The following is a 24,539-nucleotide window of genomic DNA, read 5'->3' on the forward strand; positions in this document are numbered from 1 at the left end:
ACTTGTTGAAATAATGCAATCAACCTTATTCTCAAACTACATTTAAATCAATTTTTTGAAGTAACACACTCACCTTTTTCATAAAATGAACATATTTTGTTTTCACGAATCCACTCTCCAGAAACCTAAAACAAATCTTGAAAAAACTTGTTTAAGGCATCCATTCTCCCTAATCCTAAAAGAAAATTTTAATTAACTTCTTGAAATACTAAAAAAATCTAATCCTCAAACTACGTTTAAATCAATTTTTTGAAGTAACACTCTCACCTTTTTCATAAAACTAACATATATTTTTTTTCAGGAATCCACTTTCCAGAAACCTAAAACTAATCTTAAAAAACTTATTTCAAGCATTCCAATCTTCCTAATCCTAAACGAAAATTTTAATTAACTTGTTGAAATAATTCAATCACATTTATCCTCAAACTACGTTTAAATCAATTTTTTGAAGTAACACTCTCACCTTTTTCATAGAACAAACATATTTTTTTTTCAGGAATCCACTCTCCAGAAACCTGAAACAAATCTTGAAAAAACTTGTTTAAGGCATCCATTCTCCCTAATCCTAAAAGAAAATTTTAATTAACTTCTTGAAATACTAAAAAAAATCTTATCCTCAAACTACATTTAAATCAATTTTTTGAAGTAACACTCTCACCTTTTTCATAAAACTAACATATAGTTTTTTTTCAGGAATCCACTCTCCAGAAACCTAAAACTAATCTTAAAAAACTTCTTTCAGGCATCCAATCTTCCTAATCCTAAACGAAAATTTTAATTAACTTGTTGAAATTATTCAATCACATTTATCCTCAAACTACTTTTAAATAAATTTTTTCAAGTAACACTCTCACCTTTTTCATAGAACAAACATATTTTTTTTTCAGGAATCCACTCTCCAGAAACCTGAAACAAATCTTGAAAAAACTTGTTTAAGGCATCCATTCTCCCTAATCCTAAAAGAAAATTTTAATTAACTGCTTGAAATACTAAAATAAATCTTATCCTCAAACTACATTTAAATCAATTTTTTGAAGTAACACTCTCACCTTTTTCATAAAACTAACATATATTTTTTTTCAGGAATCCGCTCTCCAGAAACCTGAAACAAATCTTGAAAAAACTTGTTTAAGGCATCCATTCTCCCTAATCCTAAAAGAAAATTTGAATTAACTTCTTGAAATACTAAAATAAATCTTATCCTCAAACTACATTTAAATCAATTTTTTGAAGTAACACTCTCACCTTTTTCATAAAACTAAGATATATTTTTTTTCAGGAATCCACTCTCCATAAACTTGAAACAAATCTTGAAAAAACGTGTTTAAGGCATCCATTCTCCCTAATCCTAAAAGAAAATTTTAATTAACTTCTTGAAATACTAAAAAAATCTAATCCTCAAACTACGTTTAAATCAATTTTTTGAAGTAACACTCTCACCTTTTTCATAAAACTAACATATATTTTTTTTCAGGAATCCACTTTCCAGAAACCTAAAACTAATCTTAAAAAACTTATTTCAAGCATTCCAATCTTCCTAATCCTAAACGAAAATTTTAATTAACTTGTTGAAATAATTCAATCACATTTATCCTCAAACTACGTTTAAATCAATTTTTTGAAGTAACACTCTCACCTTTTTCATAGAACAAACATATTTTTTTTTCAGGAATCCACTCTCCAGAAACCTGAAACAAATCTTGAAAAAACTTGTTTAAGGCATCCATTCTCCCTAATCCTAAAAGAAAATTTTAATTAACTTCTTGAAATACTAAAAAAAATCTTATCCTCAAACTACATTTAAATCAATTTTTTGAAGTAACACTCTCACCTTTTTCATAAAACTAACATATAGTTTTTTTTCAGGAATCCACTCTCCAGAAACCTAAAACTAATCTTAAAAAACTTCTTTCAGGCATCCAATCTTCCTAATCCTAAACGAAAATTTTAATTAACTTGTTGAAATTATTCAATCACATTTATCCTCAAACTACTTTTAAATCAATTTTTTCAAGTAACACTCTCACCTTTTTCATAGAACAAACATATTTTTTTTTCAGGAATCCGCTCTCCAGAAACCTGAAACAAATCTTGAAAAAACTTGTTTAAGGCATCCATTCTCCCTAATCCTAAAAGAAAATTTGAATTAACTTCTTGAAATACTAAAATAAATCTTATCCTCAAACTACATTTAAATCAATTTTTTGAAGTAACACTCTCACCTTTTTCATAAAACTAACATATATTTTTTTTCAGGAATCCACTCTCCATAAACTTGAAACAAATCTTGAAAAAACGTGTTTAAGGCATCCATTCTCCCTAATCCTAAAAGAAAATTTTAATTAACTTCTTGAAATACTAAAATAAATCTTATCCTCAAACTACATTTAAATCAATTTTTTGAAGTAACACTCTCACCTTTTTCATAAAACTAAGATATTTTTTTTTTCAGGAATCCATTCTCCAGAAACCTAAAACTAATCTTAAAAATCTTCTTTCAGGCATCCAATCTTCCTAATCCTAAATGAAAATTTTAATTAACTTGTTGAAATAATTCAATCACATTTATCCTCAAACTACTTTTAAATCAATTTTTTCAAGTAACACTCTCACCTTTTTCATAGAACAAACATATTTTTTTTTCAGGAATCCACTCTCCAGAAACCTGAAACAAATCTTGAAAAAACTTGTTTAAGGCATCCATTCTCCCTAATCCTAAAAGAAAATTTTAATTAACTTCTTGAAATACTAAAATAAATCTTATCCTCAAACTACATTTAAATCAATTTTTTGAAGTAACACTCTCACCTTTTTCATAAAACTAACATATATTTTTTTTCAGGAATCCGCTCTCCAGAAACCTGAAACAAATCTTGAAAAAACTTGTTTAAGGCATCCACTCTCCCTAATCCTAAAAGAAAATTTTAATTAACTTCTTGAAATACTAAAATAAATCTTATCCTCAAACTACATTTAAATCAATTTTTTGAAGTAACACTCTCACCTTTTTCATAAAACTAAGATATATTTTTTTTCAGGAATCCACTCTCCAGAAACCTAAAACTAATCTTAAAAAACTTCTTTCAGGCATCCAATCTTCCTAATCCTAAACGAAAATTTTAATTAACTTGTTGAAATAATTCAATCACATTTATCCTCAAACTACTTTTAAATCAATTTTTTCAAGTAACACTCTCACCTTTTTCATAGAACAAACATTTTTTTTTTTTTCAGGAATCCACTCTCCAGAAACCTGAAACAAATCTTGAAAAAACTTGTTTCAGGCATCCATTCTCCCTAATCCTAAAAGAAAATTTTAATTAACTTCTTGAAATACTAAAATAAATCTTATCCTCAAACTACATTTAAATCAATTTTTTGAAGTAACACTCTCACCTTTTTCATTAAACTAACATATATTTTTTTTCAGGAATCCGCTCTCCAGAAACTTAAAACTAATCTAAAAAAACTTCTTTCAGGCATCCAATCTTCCTAATCCTAAACGAAAATTTTAATTAACTTGTTGAAATAATTCAATCACATTTATCCTCAAACTACATTTAAATCAATTTTTTGAAGTAACACTCTCACCTTTTTCATAGAACAAACTTATTTTTTTTTCAGGAATCCACTCTCCATAAACCTGAAACTAATCTTGAAAAAACTTGTGTAAGGCATCCATTCTCCCTAATCCTAAAAGAAAATTTTAATTAACTTGTTGAAATAATGCAATCAACCTTATTCTCAAACTACATTTAAATCAATTTTTTGAAGTAACACACTCACCTTTTTCATAAAATGAACATATTTTGTTTCCACGAATCCACTCTCCAGAAACCTAAAACAAATCTTGAAAAAACTTCTTTAAGGCATCCATTCTCCCTAATCCTAAAAGAAAATTTTAATTAACTTCTTGAAATACTAAAAAAATCTAATCCTCAAACTACATTTAAATCAATTTTTTGAAGTAACACTCTCACCTTTTTCATAGAACAAACATATTTTTTTTTCAGGAATCCACTCTCCAGAAACCTGAAACAAATCTTGAAAAAACTTGTTTAAGGCATCCATTCTCCCTAATCCTCAAAGAAAATTTTAATTAACTTCTTGAAATACTAAAAAAAATCTTATCCTCAAACTACATTTAAATCAATTTTTTGAAGTAACACTCTCACCTTTTTCATAGAACAAACTTATTTTTTTTCAGGAATCCACTCTCCATAAACCTGAAACTAATCTTGAAAAAACTTGTGTAAGGCATCCATTCTCCCTAATCCTAAAAGAAAATTTTAATTAACTTGTTGAAATAATGCAATCAACCTTATTCTCAAACTACATTTAAATCAATTTTTTGAAGTAACACACTCACCTTTTTCATAAAATGAACATATTTTGTTTCCACGAATCCACTCTCCAGAAACCTAAAACAAATCTTGAAAAAACTTGTTTAAGGCATCCATTCTCCCTAATCCTAAAAGAAAATTTTAATTAACTTCTTGAAATACTAAAAAAATCTAATCCTCAAACTACATTTAAATCAATTTTTTGAAGTAACACTCTCACCTTTTTCATAAAACTAACATATATTTTTTTTCAGGAATCCACTCTCCAGAAACCTAAAACTAATCTTAAAAAACTTATTTCAAGCATTCCAATCTTCCTAATCCTAAACGAAAATTTTAATTAACTTGTTGAAATAATTCAATCACATTTATCCTCAAACTACGTTTAAATCAATTTTTTGAAGTAACACTCTCACCTTTTTCATAGAACAAACATATTTTTTTTTCAGGAATCCACTCTCCAGAAACCTGAAACAAATCTTGAAAAAACGTGTTTCAGGCATCCATTCTCCCTAATCCTAAAAGAAAATTTTAATTAACTTCTTGAAATACTAAAATAAATCTTATCCTCAAACTACATTTAAATCAATTTTTTGAAGTAACACTCTCACCTTTTTCATAAAACTAACATATATTTTTTTTCAGGAATCCGCTCTCCAGAAACCTGAAACAAATCTTGAAAAAACTTGTTTAAGGCATCCATTCTCCCTAATCCTAAAAGAAAATTTTAATTAACTGCTTGAAATACTAAAATAAATCTTATCCTCAAACTACATTTAAATCAATTTTTTGAAGTAACACTCTCACCTTTTTCATAAAACTAACATATATTTTTTTTCAGGAATCCGCTCTCCAGAAACCTGAAACAAATCTTGAAAAAACTTGTTTAAGGCATCCATTCTCCCTAATCCTAAAAGAAAATTTGAATTAACTTCTTGAAATACTAAAATAAATCTTATCCTCAAACTACATTTAAATCAATTTTTTGAAGTAACACTCTCACCTTTTTCATAAAACTAAGATATATTTTTTTTCAGGAATCCACTCTCCAGAAACCTAAAACTAATCTTAAAAAACTTCTTTCAGGCATCCAATCTTCCTAATCCTAAACGAAAATTTTAATTAACTTGTTGAAATAATTCAATCACATTTATCCTCAAACTACTTTTAAATCAATTTTTTCAAGTAACACTCTCACCTTTTTCATAGAACAAACATTTTTTTTTTTTTCAGGAATCCACTCTCCAGAAACCTGAAACAAATCTTGAAAAAACTTGTTTCAGGCATCCATTCTCCCTAATCCTAAAAGAAAATTTTAATTAACTTCTTGAAATACTAAAATAAATCTTATCCTCAAACTACATTTAAATCAATTTTTTGAAGTAACACTCTCACCTTTTTCATTAAACTAACATATATTTTTTTTCAGGAATCCGCTCTCCAGAAACTTAAAACTAATCTAAAAAAACTTCTTTCAGGCATCCAATCTTCCTAATCCTAAACGAAAATTTTAATTAACTTGTTGAAATAATTCAATCACATTTATCCTCAAACTACTTTTAAATCAATTTTTTGAAGTAACACTCTCACCTTTTTCATAGAACAAACGTATTTTTTTTTCAGGAATCCACTCTCCATAAACCTGAAACTAATCTTGAAAAAACTTGTGTAAGGCATCAATTCTCCCTAATCCTAAAAGAAAATTTTAATTAACTTGTTGAAATAATGCAATCAACCTTATTCTCAAACTACATTTCAATCAATTTTTTGAAGTAACACACTCACCTTTTTCATAAAATGAACATATTTTGTTTTCACGAATCCACTCTCCAGAAACCTAAAACAAATCTTGAAAAAACTTGTTTAAGGCATCCATTCTCCCTAATCCTAAAAGAAAATTTTAATTAACTTCTTGAAATACTAAAAAAATCTAATCCTCAAACTACATTTAAATCAATTTTTTGAAGTAACACTCTCACCTTTTTCATAAAACTAACATATATTTTTTGTCAGGAATCCACTCTCCAGAAACCTAAAACTAATCTTAAAAAACTTATTTCAAGCATTCCAATCTTCCTAATACTAAACGAAAATTTTAATTAACTTGTTGAAATATTTCAATCACATTTATCCTCAAACTACTTTTAACTCAATTTTTTGAAGTAACACTCTCACCTTTTTCATAGAACAAACATATTTTTTTTTCAGGAATCCACTCTCCAGAAACCTGAAACAAATCTTGAAAAAACTTGTTTAAGGCATCCATTCTCCCTAATCCTAAAAGAACATTTTAATTAACTTTTTGAAATACTAAAAAAAATCTTATCCTCAAACTACATTTAAATCAATTTTTTGAAGTAACACTCTCACCTTTTTCATAAAACTAACATATATTTTTTTTCAGGAATCCACTCTCCATAAACTTGAAACAAATCTTGAAAAAACGTGTTTAAGGCATCCATTCTCCCTAATCCTAAAAGAAAATTTTAATTAACTTCTTGAAATACTAAAATAAATCTTATCCTCAAACTACATTTAAATCAATTTTTTGAAGTAACACTCTCACCTTTTTCATAAAACTAAGATATATTTTTTTTCAGGAATCCATTCTCCAGAAACCTAAAACTAATCTTAAAAATCTTCTTTCAGGCATCCAATCTTCCTAATCCTAAATGAAAATTTTAATTAACTTGTTGAAATAATTCAATCACATTTATCCTCAAACTACTTTTAAATCAATTTTTTCAAGTAACACTCTCACCTTTTTCATAGAACAAACATATTTTTTTTTCAGGAATCCACTCTCCAGAAACCTGAAACAAATCTTGAAAAAACTTGTTTAAGGCATCCATTCTCCCTAATCCTAAAAGAAAATTTTAATTAACTTCTGGAAATACTAAAATAAATCTTATCCTCAAACTACATTTAAATCAATTTTTTGAAGTAACACTCTCACCTTTTTCATAAAACTAACATATATTTTTTTTCAGGAATCCGCTCTCTAGAAACCTGAAACAAATCTTGAAAAAACTTGTTTAAGGCATCCATTCTCCCTAATCCTAAAAGAACATTTTAATTAACTTCTTGAAATACTAAAATAAATCTTATCCTCAAACTACATTTAAATCAATATTTTGAAGTAACACTCGCACCTTTTTCATTAAACTAACATATTTTTTTTCAGGAATCCACTCTCCAGAAACCTAAAACTAATCTAAAAAAACTTCTTTCAGGCATCCAATCTTCCTAATCCTAAACGAAAATTTTAATTAACTTGTTGAAATAATTCAATCACATTTATCCTCAAACTACTTTTAAATCAATTTTTTTGAAGTAACACTCTCACCTTTTTCATAGAACAAACTTATTTTCTTTTCAGGAATCCACTCTCCATAAACCTGAAACTAATCTTGAAAAAACTTGTGTAAGGCATCCATTCTCCCTAATCCTAAAAGAAAATTTTAATTAACTTGTTGAAATAATGCAATCAACCTTATTCTCAAACTACATTTAAATCAATTTTTTGAAGTAACACACTCACCTTTTTCATAAAATGAACATATTTTGTTTTCACGAATCCACTCTCCAGAAACCTAAAACAAATCTTGAAAAAACTTGTTTAAGGCATCCATTCTCCCTAATCCTAAAAGAAAATTTTAATTAACTTCTTGAAATACTAAAAAAATCTAATCCTCAAACTACATTTAAATCAATTTTTTGAAGTAACACTCTCACCTTTTTCATAAAACTAACATATATTTTTTTTCAGGAATCCACTCTCCAGAAACCTAAAACTAATCTTAAAAAACTTATTTCAAGCATTCCAATCTTCCTAATCCTACACGAACATTTTAATTAACTTGTTGAAATAATTCAATCACATTTATCCTCAAACTACGTTTAAATCAATTTTTTGAAGTAACACTCTCACCTTTTTCATAGAACAAACATATTTTTTTTTCAGGAATCCACTCTCCAGAAACCTGAAACAAATCTTGAAAAAACTTGTTTAAGGCATCCATTCTCCCTAATCCTAAAAGAAAATTTTAATTAACTTCTTGAAATACTAAAAAAAATCTTATCCTCAAACTACATTTAAATCAATTTTTTGAAGTAACACTCTCACCTTTTTCATAAAACTAACATATATTTTTTTTCAGGAATCCACTCTCCAGAAACCTAAAACTAATCTTAAAAAACTTCTTTCAGGCATCCAATCTTCCTAATCCTAAACGAAAATTTTAATTAACTTGTTGAAATTATTCAATCACATTTATCCTCAAACTACTTTTAAATCAATTTTTTCAAGTAACACTCTCACCTTTTTCATAGAACAAACATATTTTTTTTTCAGGAATCCACTCTCCAGAAACCTGAAACAAATCTTGAAAAAACTTGTTTAAGGCATCCATTCTCCCTAATCCTAAAAGAAAATTTTAATTAACTGCTTGAAATACTAAAAAAAATCTTATCCTCAAACTACATTTAAATCAATTTTTTGAAGTAACACGCTCACCTTTTTCATAAAACTAACATATATTTTTTTTCAGGAATCCACTCTCCAGAAACCTAAAACTAATCTTAAAAAACTTATTTCAAGCATTCCAATATTCCTAATACTAAACGAAAATTTTAATTAACTTGTTGAAATATTTCAATCACATTTATCTTCAAACTACGTTTAAATAAATTTTTTGAAGTAACACTCTCACCTTTTTCATAGAACAAACATATTTTTTTTTCAGGAATCCTCTCTCCAGAAACCTGAAACAAATCTTGAAAAAACTTGTTTAAGGCATCCATTCTCCCTAATCCTAAAAGAAAATTTTAATTAACTTCTTGAAATACTAAAATAAATCTTATCCTCAAACTACATTTAAATCAATTTTTTGAAGTAACACTCTCACCTTTTTCATAAAACTAAGATATATTTTTTTTCAGGAATCCACTCTCCAGAAACCTAAAACTAATCTTAAAAAACTTCTTTCAGGCATCCAATCTTCCTAATCCTAAACGAAAATTTTAATTAACTTGTTGAAATAATTCAATCACATTTATCCTCAAACTACTTTTAAATCAATTTTTTCAAGTAACACTCTCACCTTTTTCATAGAACAAACATATATTTTTTTTCAGGAATCCACTCTCCAGAAACCTGAAACAAATCTTGAAAAAACTTGTTTAAGGCATCCATTCTCCCTAATCCTAATAGAAAATTTTAATTAACTTCTTGAAATACTAAAATAAATCTTATCCTCAAACTACATTTAAATCAATTTTTTGAAGTAACACTCTCACCTTTTTCATAAAACTAACATATATTTTTTTTCAGGAATCCGCTCTCCAGAAACCTGAAACAAATCTTGAAAAAACTTGTTTAAGGCATCCATTCTCCCTAATCCTAAAAGAAAATTTGAATTAACTTCTTGAAATACTAAAATAAATCTTATCCTCAAACTACATTTAAATCAATTTTTTGAAGTAACACTCTCACCTTTTTCATAAAACTAACATATATTTTTTTTCAGGAATCCGCTCTCCAGAAACCTGAAACAAATCTTGAAAAAACTTGTTTAAGGCATCCATTCTCCCTAATCCTAAAAGAACATTTTAATTAACTTCTTGAAATACTAAAATAAATCTTATCCTCAAACTACATTTAAATCAATTTTTGGAAGTAACACTCGCACCTTTTTCATTAAACTAACATATATTTTTTTTCAGGAATCCACTCTCCAGAAACCTAAAACTAATCTAAAAAAACTTCTTTCAGGCATCCAATCTTCCTAATCCTAAACGAAAATTTTAATTAACTTGTTGAAATAATTCAATCACATTTATCCTCAAACTACTTTTAAATCAATTTTTTGAAGTAACACACTCACCTTTTTCATAAAATGAACATATTTTGTTTTCACGAATCCACCGTCCAGAAACCTAAAACAAATCTTGAAAAAACTTGTTTAAGGCATCCATTCTCCCTAATCCTAAAAGAAAATTTTAATTAACTTCTTGAAATACTAAAAAAATCTAATCCTCAAACTACATTTAAATCAATTTTTTGAAGTAACACTCTCACCTTTTTCATAAAACTAACATATATTTTTTTTCAGGAATCCGCTTTCCAGAAACCTAAAACTAATCTTAAAAAACTTATTTCAAGCATTCCAATCTTCCTAATCCTAAACGAAAATTTTAATTAACTTGTTGAAATAATTCAATCACATTTATCCTCAAACTACGTTTAAATCAATTTTTTGAAGTAACACTCTCACCTTTTTCATAGAACAAACATATTTTTTTTTCAGGAATCCACTCTCCAGAAACCTGAAACAAATCTTGAAAAAACTTGTTTAAGGCATCCATTCTCCCTAATCCTAAAAGAACATTTTAATTAACTTCTTGAAATACAAAAAAAAGTCTTATCCTCAAACTACATTTAAATCAATTTTTTGAAGTAACACTCTCACCTTTTTCATAAAACTAACATATAGTTTTTTTTCAGGAATCCACTCTCCAGAAACCTAAAACTAATCTTAAAAAACTTCTTTCAGGCATCCAATCTTCCTAATCCTAAACGAAAATTTTAATTAACTTGTTGAAATTATTCAATCACATTTATCCTCAAACTACTTTTAAATCAATTTTTTCAAGTAACACTCTCACCTTTTTCATAGAACAAACATATTTTTTTTTCAGGAATCCACTCTCCAGAAACCTGAAACAAATCTTGAAAAAACTTGTTTAAGGCATCCATTCTCCCTAATCCTAAAAGAAAATTTTAATTAACTTCTTGAAATACTAAAATAAATCTTATCCTCAAACTACATTTAAATCAATTTTTTGAAGTAACACTCTCACCTTTTTCATAAAACTAACATATATTTTTTTTCAGGAATCCGCTCTCCAGAAACCTGAAACAAATCTTGAAAAAACTTGTTTAAGGCATCCATTCCCCCTAATCCTAAAAGAAAATTTGAATTAACTTCTTGAAATACTAAAATAAATCTTATCCTCAAACTACATTTAAATCAATTTTTTGAAGTAACACTCTCACCTTTGTCATAAAACTAACATATATTTTTTTTCAGGAATCCACTTTCCAGAAACCTAAAACTAATCTTAAAAAACTTATTTCAAGCATTCCAATCTTCCTAATCCTAAACGAAAATTTTAATTAACTTGTTGAAATAATTCAATCACATTTATCCTCAAACTACTTTTAAATCAATTTTTTCAAGTAACACTCTCACCTTTTTCATAGAACAAACATTTTTTTTTTTTCAGGAATCCACTCTCCAGAAACCTGAAACAAATCTTGAAAAAACTTGTTTCAGGCATCCATTCTCCCTAATCCTAAAAGAAAATTTTAATTAACTTCTTGAAATACTAAAATAAATCTTATCCTCAAACTACATTTAAATCAATTTTTGGAAGTAACACTCTCACCTTTTTCATAAAACTAACATATATTTTTTTTCAGGAATCCGCTCTCCAGAAACCTGAAACAAATCTTGAAAAAACTTGTTTAAGGCATCCACTCTCCCTAATCCTAAAAGAAAATTTTAATTAACTTCTTGAAATACTAAAATAAATCTTATCCTCAAACTACATTTAAATCAATTTTTTGAAGTAACACTCTCACCTTTTTCATAAAACTAACATATATTTTTTTTCAGGAATCCGCTCTCCAGAAACCTGAAACAAATCTTGAAAAAACTTGTTTAAGGCATCCATTCTCCCTAATCCTAAAAGAACATTTTAATTAACTTCTTGAAATACTAAAATAAATCTTATCCTCAAACTACATTTAAATCAATTTTTGGAAGTAACACTCGCACCTTTTTCATTAAACTAACATATATTTTTTTTCAGGAATCCACTCTCCAGAAACCTAAAACTAATCTAAAAAAACTTCTTTCAGGCATCCAATCTTCCTAATCCTAAACGAAAATTTTAATTAACTTGTTGAAATAATTCAATCACATTTATCCTCAAACTACTTTTAAATCAATTTTTTGAAGTAACACTCTCACCTTTTTCATAGAACAAACGTATTTTTTTTTCAGGAATCCACTCTCCATAAACCTGAAACTAATCTTGAAAAAACTTGTGTAAGGCATCCATTCTCCCTAATCCTAAAAGAAAATTTTAATTAACTTGTTGAAATAATGCAATCAACCTTATTCTCAAACTACATTTAAATCAATTTTTTGAAGTAACACACTCACCTTTTTCATAAAATGAACATATTTTGTTTTCACGAATCCACTCTCCAGAAACCTAAAACAAATCTTGAAAAAACTTGTTTAAGGCATCCATTCTCCCTAATCCTAAAAGAAAATTTTAATTAACTTCTTGAAATACTAAAAAAATCTAATCCTCAAACTACGTTTAAATCAATTTTTTGAAGTAACACTCTCACCTTTTTCATAAAACTAACATATATTTTTTTTCAGGAATCCACTTTCCAGAAACCTAAAACTAATCTTAAAAAACTTATTTCAAGCATTCCAATCTTCCTAATCCTAAACGAAAATTTTAATTAACTTGTTGAAATAATTCAATCACATTTATCCTCAAACTACGTTTAAATCAATTTTTTGAAGTAACACTCTCACCTTTTTCATAGAACAAACATATTTTTTTTTCAGGAATCCACTCTCCAGAAACCTGAAACAAATCTTGAAAAAACTTGTTTAAGGCATCCATTCTCCCTAATCCTAAAAGAAAATTTTAATTAACTTCTTGAAATACTAAAAAAAATCTTATCCTCAAACTACATTTAAATCAATTTTTTGAAGTAACACTCTCACCTTTTTCATAAAACTAACATATAGTTTTTTTTCAGGAATCCACTCTCCAGAAACCTAAAACTAATCTTAAAAAACTTCTTTCAGGCATCCAATCTTCCTAATCCTAAACGAAAATTTTAATTAACTTGTTGAAATTATTCAATCACATTTATCCTCAAACTACTTTTAAATAAATTTTTTCAAGTAACACTCTCACCTTTTTCATAGAACAAACATATTTTTTTTTCAGGAATCCACTCTCCAGAAACCTGAAACAAATCTTGAAAAAACTTGTTTAAGGCATCCATTCTCCCTAATCCTAAAAGAAAATTTTAATTAACTGCTTGAAATACTAAAATAAATCTTATCCTCAAACTACATTTAAATCAATTTTTTGAAGTAACACTCTCACCTTTTTCATAAAACTAACATATATTTTTTTTCAGGAATCCGCTCTCCAGAAACCTGAAACAAATCTTGAAAAAACTTGTTTAAGGCATCCATTCTCCCTAATCCTAAAAGAAAATTTGAATTAACTTCTTGAAATACTAAAATAAATCTTATCCTCAAACTACATTTAAATCAATTTTTTGAAGTAACACTCTCACCTTTTTCATAAAACTAAGATATATTTTTTTTCAGGAATCCACTCTCCATAAACTTGAAACAAATCTTGAAAAAACGTGTTTAAGGCATCCATTCTCCCTAATCCTAAAAGAAAATTTTAATTAACTTCTTGAAATACTAAAAAAATCTAATCCTCAAACTACGTTTAAATCAATTTTTTGAAGTAACACTCTCACCTTTTTCATAAAACTAACATATATTTTTTTTCAGGAATCCACTTTCCAGAAACCTAAAACTAATCTTAAAAAACTTATTTCAAGCATTCCAATCTTCCTAATCCTAAACGAAAATTTTAATTAACTTGTTGAAATAATTCAATCACATTTATCCTCAAACTACGTTTAAATCAATTTTTTGAAGTAACACTCTCACCTTTTTCATAGAACAAACATATTTTTTTTTCAGGAATCCACTCTCCAGAAACCTGAAACAAATCTTGAAAAAACTTGTTTAAGGCATCCATTCTCCCTAATCCTAAAAGAAAATTTTAATTAACTTCTTGAAATACTAAAAAAAATCTTATCCTCAAACTACATTTAAATCAATTTTTTGAAGTAACACTCTCACCTTTTTCATAAAACTAACATATAGTTTTTTTTCAGGAATCCACTCTCCAGAAACCTAAAACTAATCTTAAAAAACTTCTTTCAGGCATCCAATCTTCCTAATCCTAAACGAAAATTTTAATTAACTTGTTGAAATTATTCAATCACATTTATCCTCAAACTACTTTTAAATCAATTTTTTCAAGTAACACTCTCACCTTTTTCATAGAACAAACATATTTTTTTTTCAGGAATCCACTCTCCAGAAACCTGAAACAAATCTTGAAAAAACTTGTTTAAGGCATCCATTCTCCCTAATCCTAAAAGAAAATTTTAATTAACTGCTTGAAATACTAAAATAAATCTTATCCTCAAACTACATTTAAATCAATTTTTTGAAGTAACACTCTCACCTTTTTCATAAAACTAACATATATTTTTTTTCAGGAATCCGCTCTCCAGAAACCTGAAACAAATCTTGAAAAAACTTGTTTAAGGCATCCATTCTCCCTAATCCTAAAAGAAAATTTGAATTAACTTCTTGAAATACTAAAATAAATCTTATCCTCAAACTACATTTAAATCAATTTTTTGAAGTAACACTCTCACCTTTTTCATAAAACTAACATATATTTTTTTTCAGGAATCCACTCTCCATAAACTTGAAACAAATCTTGAAAAAACGTGTTTAAGGCATCCATTCTCCCTAATCCTAAAAGAAAATTTTAATTAACTTCTTGAAATACTAAAATAAATCTTATCCTCAAACTACATTTAAATCAATTTTTTGAAGTAACACTCTCACCTTTTTCATAAAACTAAGATATTTTTTTTTTCAGGAATCCATTCTCCAGAAACCTAAAACTAATCTTAAAAATCTTCTTTCAGGCATCCAATCTTCCTAATCCTAAATGAAAATTTTAATTAACTTGTTGAAATAATTCAATCACATTTATCCTCAAACTACTTTTAAATCAATTTTTTCAAGTAACACTCTCACCTTTTTCATAGAACAAACATATTTTTTTTTCAGGAATCCACTCTCCAGAAACCTGAAACAAATCTTGAAAAAACTTGTTTAAGGCATCCATTCTCCCTAATCCTAAAAGAAAATTTTAATTAACTTCTGGAAATACTAAAATAAATCTTATCCTCAAACTACATTTAAATCAATTTTTTGAAGTAACACTCTCACCTTTTTCATAAAACTAACATATATTTTTTTTCAGGAATCCGCTCTCTAGAAACCTGAAACAAATCTTGAAAAAACTTGTTTAAGGCATCCATTCTCCCTAATCCTAAAAGAACATTTTAATTAACTTCTTGAAATACTAAAATAAATCTTATCCTCAAACTACATTTAAATCAATTTTTTGAAGTAACACTCGCACCTTTTTCATTAAACTAACATATTTTTTTTCAGGAATCCACTCTCCAGAAACCTAAAACTAATCTAAAAAAACTTCTTTCAGGCATCCAATCTTCCTAATCCTAAACGAAAATTTTAATTAACTTGTTGAAATAATTCAATCACATTTATCCTCAAACTACTTTTAAATCAATTTTTTTGAAGTAACACTCTCACCTTTTTCATAGAACAAACTTATTTTCTTTTCAGGAATCCACTCTCTATAAACCTGAAACTAATCTTGAAAAAACTTGTGTAAGGCATCCATTCTCCCTAATCCTAAAAGAAAATTTTAATTAACTTGTTGAAATAATGCAATCAACCTTATTCTCAAACTACATTTAAATCAATTTTTTGAAGTAACACACTCACCTTTTTCATAAAATGAACATATTTTGTTTTCACGAATCCACTCTCCAGAAACCTAAAACAAATCTTGAAAAAACTTGTTTAAGGCATCCATTCTCCCTAATCCTAAAAGAAAATTTTAATTAACTTCTTGAAATACTAAAATAAATCTTATCCTCAAACTACATTTAAATCAATTTTTTGAAGTAACACTCTCACCTTTTTCATAAAACTAACATATATTTTTTTTCAGGAATCCGCTCTCCAGAAACCTGAAACAAATCTTGAAAAAACTTGTTTAAGGCATCCATTCTCCCTAATCCTAAAAGAACATTTTAATTAACTTCTTGAAATACTAAAATAAATCTTATCCTCAAACTACATTTAAATCAATTTTTGGAAGTAACACTCGCACCTTTTTCATTAAACTAACATATATTTTTTTTCAGGAATCCACTCTCCAGAAACCTAAAACTAATCTAAAAAAACTTCTTTCAGGCATCCAATCTTCCTAATCCTAAACGAAAATTTTAATTAACTTGTTGAAATAATTCAATCACATTTATCCTCAAACTACTTTTAAATCAATTTTTTGAAGTAACACTCTCACCTTTTTCATAGAACAAACGTATTTTTTTTTCAGGAATCCACTCTCCATAAACCTGAAACTAATCTTGAAAAAACTTGTGTAAGGCATCCATTCTCCCTAATCCTAAAAGAAAATTTTAATTAACTTGTTGAAATAATGCAATCAACCTTATTCTCAAACTACATTTAAATCAATTTTTTGAAGTAACACACTCACCTTTTTCATAAAATGAACATATTTTGTTTTCACGAATCCACTCTCCAGAAACCTAAAACAAATCTTGAAAAAACTTGTTTAAGGCATCCATTCTCCCTAATCCTAAAAGAAAATTTTAATTAACTTCTTGAAATACTAAAAAAATCTAATCCTCAAACTACGTTTAAATCAATTTTTTGAAGTAACACTCTCACCTTTTTCATAAAACTAACATATATTTTTTTTCAGGAATCCACTTTCCAGAAACCTAAAACTAATCTTAAAAAACTTATTTCAAGCATTCCAATCTTCCTAATCCTAAACGAAAATTTTAATTAACTTGTTGAAATAATTCAATCACATTTATCCTCAAACTACGTTTAAATCAATTTTTTGAAGTAACACTCTCACCTTTTTCATAGAACAAACATATTTTTTTTTCAGGAATCCACTCTCCAGAAACCTGAAACAAATCTTGAAAAAACTTGTTTAAGGCATCCATTCTCCCTAATCCTAAAAGAAAATTTTAATTAACTTCTTGAAATACTAAAAAAAATCTTATCCTCAAACTACATTTAAATCAATTTTTTGAAGTAACACTCTCACCTTTTTCATAAAACTAACATATAGTTTTTTTTCAGGAATCCACTCTCCAGAAACCTAAAACTAATCTTAAAAAACTTCTTTCAGGCATCCAATCTTCCTAATCCTAAACGAAAATTTTAATTAACTTGTTGAAATTATTCAATCACATTTATCCTCAAACTACGTTTAAATCAATTTTTTCAAGTAACACTCTCACCTTTTTCATAGAACAAACATATTTTTTTTTCAGGAATCCACTCTCCAGAAACCTGAAACAAATCTTGAAAAAACTTGTTTAAGGCATCCATTCTCACTAATCCTAAAAGAAAATTTTAATTAACTGCTTGAAATACTAAAATAAATCTTATCCTCAAACTACATTTAAATCAATTTTTTGAAGTAACACTCTCACCTTTTTCATAAAACTAACATATATTTTTTTTCAGGAATCCGCTCTCCAGAAACCTGAAACAAATCTTGAAAAAACTTGTTTAAGGCATCCATTCTCCCTAATCCTAAAAGAAAATTTGAATTAACTTCTTGAAATACTAAAATAAATCTTATCCTCAAACTACATTTAAATCAATTTTTTGAAGTAACACTCTCACCTTTTTCATAAAACTAAGATATATTTTTTTTCAGGAATCCACTCTCCAGAAACCTAAAACTAATCTTAAAAAACTTCTTTCAGGCATCCAATCTTCCTAATCCTAAACGAAAATTTTAATTAACTTGTTGAAATAATTCAATCACATTTATCCTCAAACTACTTTTAAATCAATTTTTTCAAGTAACACTCTCACCTTTTTCATAGAACAAACATTTTTATTTTTTTTCAGGATTCCACTCTCCAGAAACCTGAAACAAATCTTGAAAAAACTTGTTTCAGGCATCCATTCTCTCTAATCCTAAAAGAACATTTTAATTAACTTTTTGAAATACTAAAATAAATCTTATCCTCAAACTACATTTAAATCAATTTTTTGAAGTAACACTCTCACCTTTTTCATAAAACTAACATATATTTTTTTTCAGGAATCCGCTCACCAGTAACCTGAAACAAATCTTGAAAAAACTTGTTTAAGGCATCCACTCTCCCTAATCCTAAAAGAAAATTTTAATTAACTTCTTGAAATACTAAAATAAATCTTATCCTCAAACTACATTTAAATCAATTTTTTGAAGTAACACTCTCACCTTTTTCATAAAACTAACATATATTTTTTTTCAGGAATCCGCTCTCCAGAAACCTGAAACAAATCTTGAAAAAACTTGTTTAAGGCATCCATTCTCCCTAATCCTAAAAGAACATTTTAATTAACTTCTTGAAATACTAAAATAAATCTTATCCTCAAACTACATTTAAATCAATTTTTGGAAGTAACACTCGCACCTTTTTCATTAAACTAACATATATTTTTTTTCAGGAATCCACTCTCCAGAAACCTAAAACTAATCTAAAAAAACTTCTTTCAGGCATCCAATCTTCCTAATCCTAAACGAAAATTTTAATTAACTTGTTGAAATAATTCAATCACATTTATCCTCAAACTACTTTTAAATCAATTTTTTGAAGTAACACTCTCACCTTTTTCATAGAACAAACGTATTTTTTTTTCAGGAATCCACTCTCCATAAACCTGAAACTAATCTTGAAAAAACTTGTGTAAGGCATCCATTCTCCCTAATCCTAAAAGAAAATTTTAATTAACTTGTTGAAATAATGCAATCAACCTTATTCTCAAACTACATTTAAATCAATTTTTTGAAGTAACACACTCACCTTTTTCATAAAATGAACATATTTTGTTTTCACGAATCCACTCTCCAGAAACCTAAAACAAATCTTGAAAAAACTTGTTTAAGGCATCCATTCTCCCTAATCCTAAAAGAAAATTTTAATTAACTTCTTGAAATACTAAAAAAATCTAATCCTCAAACTACGTTTAAATCAATTTTTTGAAGTAACACTCTCACCTTTTTCATAAAACTAACATATATTTTTTTTCAGGAATCCACTTTCCAGAAACCTAAAACTAATCTTAAAAAACTTATTTCAAGCATTCCAATCTTCCTAATCCTAAACGAAAATTTTAATTAACTTGTTGAAATAATTCAATCACATTTATCCTCAAACTACGTTTAAATCAATTTTTTGAAGTAACACTCTCACCTTTTTCATAGAACAAACATATTTTTTTTTCAGGAATCCACTCTCCAGAAACCTGAAACAAATCTTGAAAAAACTTGTTTAAGGCATCAATTCTCCCTAATCCTAAAAGAAAATTTTAATTAACTTCTTGAAATACTAAAAAAAATCTTATCCTCAAACTACATTTAAATCAATTTTTTGAAGTAACACTCTCACCTTTTTCATAAAACTAACATATAGTTTTTTTTCAGGAATCCACTCTCCAGAAACCTAAAACTAATCTTAAAAAACTTCTTTCAGGCATCCAATCTTCCTAATCCTAAACGAAAATTTTAATTAACTTGTTGAAATTATTCAATCACATTTATCCTCAAACTACTTTTAAATCAATTTTTTCAAGTAACACTCTCACCTTTTTCATAGAACAAACATATTTTTTTTTCAGGAATCCACTCTCCAGAAACCTGAAACAAATCTTGAAAAAACTTGTTTAAGGCATCCATTCTCCCTAATCCTAAAAGAAAATTTTAATTAACTGCTTGAAATACTAAAATAAATCTTATCCTCAAACTACATTTAAATCAATTTTTTGAAGTAACACTCTCACCTTTTTCATAAAACTAACATATATTTTTTTTCAGGAATCCGCTCTCCAGAAACCTGAAACAAATCTTGAAAAAACTTGTTTAAGGCATCCATTCTCCCTAATCCTAAAAGAAAATTTGAATTAACTTCTTGAAATACTAAAATAAATCTTATCCTCAAACTACATTTAAATCAATTTTTTGAAGTAACACTCTCACCTTTTTCATAAAACTAAGATATATTTTTTTTCAGGAATCCACTCTCCAGAAACCTAAAACTAATCTTAAAAAACTTCTTTCAGGCATCCAATCTTCCTAATCCTAAACGAAAATTTTAATTAACTTGTTGAAATAATTCAATCACATTTATCCTCAAACTACTTTTAAATCAATTTTTTCAAGTAACACTCTCACCTTTTTCATAGAACAAACATTTTTATTTTTTTTCAGGATTCCACTCTCCAGAAACCTGAAACAAATCTTGAAAAAACTTGTTTCAGGCATCCATTCTCTCTAATCCTAAAAGAACATTTTAATTAACTTTTTGAAATACTAAAAAAAATCTTATCCTCAAACTACATTTAAATCAATTTTTTGAAGTAACACTCTCACCTTTTTCATAAAACTAACATATATTTTTTTTCAGGAATCCACTCTCCATAAACTTGAAACAAATCTTGAAAAAACGTGTTTAAGGCATCCATTCTCCCTAATCCTAAAAGAAAATTTTAATTAACTTCTTGAAATACTAAAATAAATCTTATCCTCAAACTACATTTAAATCAATTTTTTGAAGTAACACTCTCACCTTTTTCATAAAACTAAGATATATTTTTTTTCAGGAATCCATTCTCCAGAAACGTAAAACTAATCTTAAAAATCTTCTTTCAGGCATCCAATCTTCCTAATCCTAAATGAAAATTTTAATTAACTTGTTGAAATAATTCAATCACATTTATCCTCAAACTACTTTTAAATCAATTTTTTCAAGTAACACTCTCACCTTTTTCATAGAACAAACATATTTTTTTTTCAGGAATCCACTCTCCAGAAACCTGAAACAAATCTTGAAAAAACTTGTTTAAGGCATCCATTCTCCCTAATCCTAAAAGAAAATTTTAATTAACTTCTGGAAATACTAAAATAAATCTTATCCTCAAACTACATTTAAATCAATTTTTTGAAGTAACACTCTCACCTTTTTCATAAAATTAACATATATTTTTTTTCAGGAATCCGCTCTCTAGAAACCTGAAACAAATCTTGAAAAAACTTGTTTAAGGCATCCATTCTCCCTAATCCTAAAAGAACATTTTAATTAACTTCTTGAAATACTAAAATAAATCTTATCCTCAAACTACATTTAAATCAATTTTTTGAAGTAACACTCGCACCTTTTTCATTAAACTAACAAATTTTTTTTCAGGAATCCACTCTCCAGAAACCTAAAACTAATCTAAAAAAACTTATTTCAGGCATCCAATCTTCCTAATCCTAAACGAAAATTTTAATTAACTTGTTGAAATAATTCAATCACATTTATCCTCAAACTACTTTTAAATCAATTTTTTTGAAGTAACACTCTCACCTTTTTCATAGAACAAACTTATTTTCTTTTCAGGAATCCACTCTCCATAAACCTGAAACTAATCTTGAAAAAACTTGTGTAAGGCATCCATTCTCCCTAATCCTAAAAGAAAATTTTAATTAACTTGTTGAAATAATGCAATCAACCTTATTCTCAAACTACATTTAAATCAATTTTTTGAAGTAACACACTCACCTTTTTCATAAAATGAACATATTTTGTTTTCACGAATCCACTCTCCAGAAACCTAAAACAAATCTTGAAAAAACTTGTTTAAGGCATCCATTCTCCCTAATCCTAAAAGAAAATTTTAATTAACTTCTTGAAATACTAAAAAAATCTAATCCTCAAACTACATTTAAATCAATTTTTTGAAGTAACACTCTCACCTTTTTCATAAAACTAACATATATTTTTTTTCAGGAATCCACTCTCCAGAAACCTAAAACTAATCTTAAAAAACTTATTTCAAGCATTCCAATCTTCCTAATCCTACACGAACATTTTAATTAACTTGTTGAAATAATTCAATCACATTTATCCTCAAACTACGTTTAAATCAATTTTTTGAAGTAACACTCTCACCTTTTTCATAGAACAAACATATTTTTTTTTCAGGAATCCACTCTCCAGAAACCTGAAACAAATCTTGAAAAAACTTGTTTAAGGCATCCATTCTCCCTAATCCTAAAAGAAAATTTTAATTAACTTCTTGAAATACTAAAAAAAATCTTATCCTCAAACTACATTTAAATCAATTTTTTGAAGTAACACTCTCACCTTTTTCATAAAACTAACATATATTTTTTTTCAGGAATCCACTCTCCAGAAACCTAAAACTAATCTTAAAAAACTTCTTTCAGGCATCCAATCTTCCTAATCCTAAACGAAAATTTTAATTAACTTGTTGAAATTATTCAATCACATTTATCCTCAAACTACTTTTAAATCAATTTTTTCAAGTAACACTCTCACCTTTTTCATAGAACAAACATATTTTTTTTTCAGGAATCCACTCTCCAGAAACCTGAAACAAATCTTGAAAAAACTTGTTTAAGGCATCCATTCTCCCTAATCCTAAAAGAAAATTTTAATTAACTGCTTGAAATACTAAAAAAAATCTTATCCTCAAACTACATTTAAATCAATTTTTTGAAGTAACACGCTCACCTTTTTCATAAAACTAACATATATTTTTTTTCAGGAATCCACTCTCCAGAAACCTAAAACTAATCTTAAAAAACTTATTTCAAGCATTCCAATCTTCCTAATACTAAACGAAAATTTTAATTAACTTGTTGAAATATTTCAATCACATTTATCTTCAAACTACATTTAAATAAATTTTTTGAAGTAACACTCTCACCTTTTTCATAGAACAAACATATTTTTTTTTCAGGAATCCTCTCTCCAGAAACCTGAAACAAATCTTGAAAAAACTTGTTTAAGGCATCCATTCTCCCTAATCCTAAAAGAAAATTTTAATTAACTTCTTGAAATACTAAAATAAATCTTATCCTCAAACTACATTTAAATCAATTTTTTGAAGTAACACTCTCACCTTTTTCATAAAACTAACATATATTTTTTTTCAGGAATCCACTCTCCAGAAACCTAAAACTAATCTTAAAAAACTTCTTTCAGGCATCCAATCTTCCTAATCCTAAACGAAAATTTTAATTAACTTGTTGAAATTATTCAATCACATTTATCCTCAAACTACTTTTAAATCAATTTTTTCAAGTAACACTCTCACCTTTTTCATAGAACAAACATATTTTTTTTTCAGGAATCCACTCTCCAGAAACCTGAAACAAATCTTGAAAAAACTTGTTTAAGGCATCCATTCTCCCTAATCCTAAAAGAAAATTTTAATTAACTTCTTGAAATACTAAAATAAATCTTATCCTCAAACTACATTTAAATCAATTTTTTGAAGTAACACTCTCACCTTTTTCATAAAACTAACATATATTTTTTTTCAGGAATCCGCTCTCCAGTAACCTGAAACAAATCTTGAAAAAACTTGTTTAAGGCATCCACTCTCCCTAATCCTAAAAGAAAATTTTAATTAACTTCTTGAAATACTAAAATAAATCTTATCCTCAAACTACATTTAAATCAATTTTTTGAAGTAACACTCTCACCTTTTTCATAAAACTAACATATATTTTTTTTCAGGAATCCGCTCTCCAGAAACCTGAAACAAATCTTGAAAAAACTTGTTTAAGGCATCCATTCTCCCTAATCCTAAAAGAACATTTTAATTAACTTCTTGAAATACTAAAATAAATCTTATCCTCAAACTACATTTAAATCAATTTTTGGAAGTAACACTCGCACCTTTTTCATTAAACTAACATATATTTTTTTTCAGGAATCCACTCTCCAGAAACCTAAAACTAATCTAAAAAAACTTCTTTCAGGCATCCAATCTTCCTAATCCTAAACGAAAATTTTAATTAACTTGTTGAAATAATTCAATCACATTTATCCTCAAACTACTTTTAAATCAATTTTTTGAAGTAACACTCTCACCTTTTTCATAGAACAAACGTATTTTTTTTTCAGGAATCCACTCTCCATAAACCTGAAACTAATCTTGAAAAAACTTGTGTAAGGCATCCATTCTCCCTAATCCTAAAAGAAAATTTTAATTAACTTGTTGAAATAATGCAATCAACCTTATTCTCAAACTACATTTAAATCAATTTTTTGAAGTAACACACTCACCTTTTTCATAAAATGAACATATTTTGTTTTCACGAATCCACTCTCCA

This window comes from Triturus cristatus, chromosome 3_1, assembly GCF_964204655.1.
Source record: "Triturus cristatus chromosome 3_1, aTriCri1.1, whole genome shotgun sequence".
Lineage (NCBI taxonomy): Eukaryota > Metazoa > Chordata > Amphibia > Caudata > Salamandridae > Triturus > Triturus cristatus.